Raw genomic sequence first — 3,253 nt, 5'->3', positions numbered from 1 at the left:
AACTCAACATGAAATAAATATGAGATAAGCTGTGCAGATATAGTTAATAGACTATGTTACAAACTTTGAGTGAAAAAGTTACCCAAATTAGAAAAGGTAAAATTATACCAAATATAAGGTGCTAATATCCTCCTCTCTCACAGTAGGGGTGGATACTGTGTAACTTTGAAACATTGAGATTTAAAAAAACACTCCAAATTGTAATGTTCCTCATACTCTCTTAACTGTAGAGGGCTCGTTTAGGAAATACATCAATAATTCTTTGAATTTTACTTTGGTTTCTTTTTCTTTCATTAAATTCAAGCAAAACTATGTTTAATACTTTTTATTTAAAATAACATTTCAGTTATTGGTACACAGGGAATCATAACACTATTATACTTTTAGTAATTCGACATTTTCTATCATAAAACTAACAAAAGCAAATGAACCTAAAAATAAAAACTCTTTACAATACAGTCCAATTTTTATAAAAATCATATCTATCCAGGCTTCCTTCCTATCTTTCTTCCTTTTTTTTTTCTGCCTGTATAACTGCAAAGAAATATATCTAAAATGAAAGTCAACCTGTTAATGATGATTATTTATGGGGGAGTTTTAAAAAATTCTTTGCACCTTTTTGTATCACAATTCTTTTTTTTTAGGCGAGGCAACCCTTGGTTGACCTCACAGATTGCAAGGACCTTGTCAGCTTAAAATCACTTATTTTTTTATTTTTATTTTTTATAAGACCGGCACCTGGTCTTCCTAGGTGGTCTCCCATCCATGTACTAACCAGGCCCGAGGCTGCTTAGCTTCCGAGATCAGACGGGATCAGGCTTGTTCAGGGTAGCATGGCCGTAGACTGTATCACAATTCTTAACAATGAACAGGCATTATTTTTGCAAAAATGAGAATTTTTTTTCTTTACCAAAACACAACTTTATGAAAGTACTGTTAAGGAATTTCTATTGAAAACTGAGTATGGTTCAGGTATGTAGCTTTCTGAGCATCTAATTCATGTGGGGCTAAAGCATTCACTGAGGGTAATAGATAACTAGATCTCCCACACCAAAAAGCCTCTGGGGTGGTAGTGATGCAGAAAGGGGATTCAAAATATCCCATCCTCAGAATTCTAATTTAACATAATGAATACCTATTGTGAGTATATGATGTACCAAACACAGTGCTAAGTACTATGTGTGTATTAACTCATCAAATCGTAATAACAAGCCTACAAGGTAGCTAAGTAATTTCTCAAATTTTTAGGAAGAGGGACAGAGAACTTACATACCCTTCAGAGAAGTTGGATTTAAACCCATATGTCTTTCACAATCCATTTTTCTTAATCACTATATCAGTGGTTACTACACCTTGCAGAACACTAAAATGACCCAGGGTCTTTAGAACACACTGAGGCCTAGCTCCCACATACAAATATTCTGATTTAATTAGCACAGGGTATGACCTGGGCAACACAATGTTAGAAAGTTCTCAGGTTGATTCTAATGTGCAGGCAAAGTGTGGGGACCACTCCATTATACCTTTCTGCCTCCTGGTCATCCTTGGTTGGTTATTAAGCCTAGATGAACATTAGAATCACCTGATGATTTTTAGAACTTCAAGACCCTCACCTGACCACAGACCAATGGGCCTGGGCTTAGATATTTTTTAATGCTTCTCAGGTGATTCCAGCCTGTAGCCAAGACTCGAGAACCACTGCTTAGGGAGATACCAGCTGCCTTCTACGTTAACAATCAGTGCTCAGGCTAGTGAGTTTTTTCAATAGTACAGTATCTTTCAAAGGGGCAAGGCGCGCGCGTGCACGCACACACACACACACACACACACACACACACGCAGAGAAGAAAAAGAAAAAAGAACCACTGTCCAGTGGTCAAAAGTCAGAGTGCATGGTTTTTAATTTACCTACATTCTCATGGGTTCAGAATTATTCTGGAATTAATAAGACTTTCTTCAACTGTCTTTGAGACTGGATTTAGTGTTTCCTCTGGTGAGAACATGGGCTATGGTTTTCCTTAGCTACAGGCTTTTTTTTCTTTTTTCTCCTTCAGATAAAGCTGTTTGTCCTGGAATTGGGCTTCATCTGGGACTACCACAAGTATAACAAGGGCCTACTGATAAATATCTACTTGAGGCCTCATATTGATGACAAAAAAGTTTTACAGAATAAAACATTAAAGATAATGAAAATAAAATAATAAAGGACTAACGGTAAAGCCCAAAATATTAATAGAGAAATAAAATCCACAAAATATTAGACATGGTCCTTGAGAAATAAACTAAATAATGCAATTGAATGAAGAAGAAATCTGAGGTTGAAAGCAGAAAGTACTTCTTAAGGGAGTATCAAGAGAAAAATCCATACATGCCAGATCTGGTTGTAGAACCTAACACTAGAGAGTCTAATACAGAATATAGTAGTCACTAATATGTATTGCGTGTTTACAATGTACCAGGTACAATCCTAAACCTCAGATTTGGCAACTTAAGGTGAAAGAGTCTAATATGATAGAATCTTTGGTTCCCAGAGTACCCAGTATGAGAAAGTACATTAATTAATCAGCTTGTGGGCAGCTCTCAACCATTTCTTTCATAGGCACACACAATTCCTACTCCTGGTAGCTAGGTACTGAACATAAAGCCAAAAAATATTCTGTCTGTCTGGCTCTAGACAAGTCAGTTTGAAGCCAAGTTCAAGATGCTAATGAAAAAGAGATCCTTAAGCTTTAGCAACCAGACATCTAGGTGGCAGAACTGACATTGTCTTATGGAAATAAGCTCTGTATTTTTATAACAAGGCCATGAGTCTTAAAATTCTTAAAAGGTTATCACTGTTCCAGATCTTAAATTATTTAAACTGTCAATTATCCTTGGTTATTCCTCACTTCTGACTCTCTAATATAACAAGATTAGGTGTGTCTGTTTGCCACCAAGAGCCTACGTACAAGCACTCCACATTTAAAGAGACTTTCTTCAAGTACAGGTCTGGATTTCTCAGACTCAAACAGGCAGCAAACAAAGTAACAGCTGAAACTTCAGGGTTTCAGAAGAGAACTTCCCCAATACTCTCGAGGGCAAGTTATTACCAATTATATAGATAATGAAAGAAATTTAGCATGGATCCTGTAGAACTTGTGGTTTCAAGCAGAATGCATGCTGGTGGGCCTGTAACAGTAGGTTAGAAGTGAAGTACACACCTAGATAATTTGGTCACTCCTGTCATTCACCTGATTGTGGGTAAATATCTTCC

General features: G+C 36.6%; 1 protein-coding gene and 1 pseudogene across 1 annotated transcript in view; both read right to left on the bottom strand.

Annotated features, from left to right (window-relative positions):
- The window catches only part of RARS2 (arginyl-tRNA synthetase 2, mitochondrial), a 68,889-nt gene that overhangs the window by 57,289 nt on the left and 8,347 nt on the right, over nucleotides 1-3,253 (bottom strand). The window lies entirely within an intron of this gene.
- Nucleotides 729-845, bottom strand: LOC111744367 (annotated as a pseudogene).

This window comes from Pteropus vampyrus, unplaced genomic scaffold (genome assembly GCF_000151845.1).
Source record: "Pteropus vampyrus isolate Shadow unplaced genomic scaffold, Pvam_2.0 Scaffold133, whole genome shotgun sequence".
NCBI classification, from domain to species: domain Eukaryota; kingdom Metazoa; phylum Chordata; class Mammalia; order Chiroptera; family Pteropodidae; genus Pteropus; species Pteropus vampyrus.
This window is presented reverse-complemented; position numbering and strand designations above follow the sequence as displayed.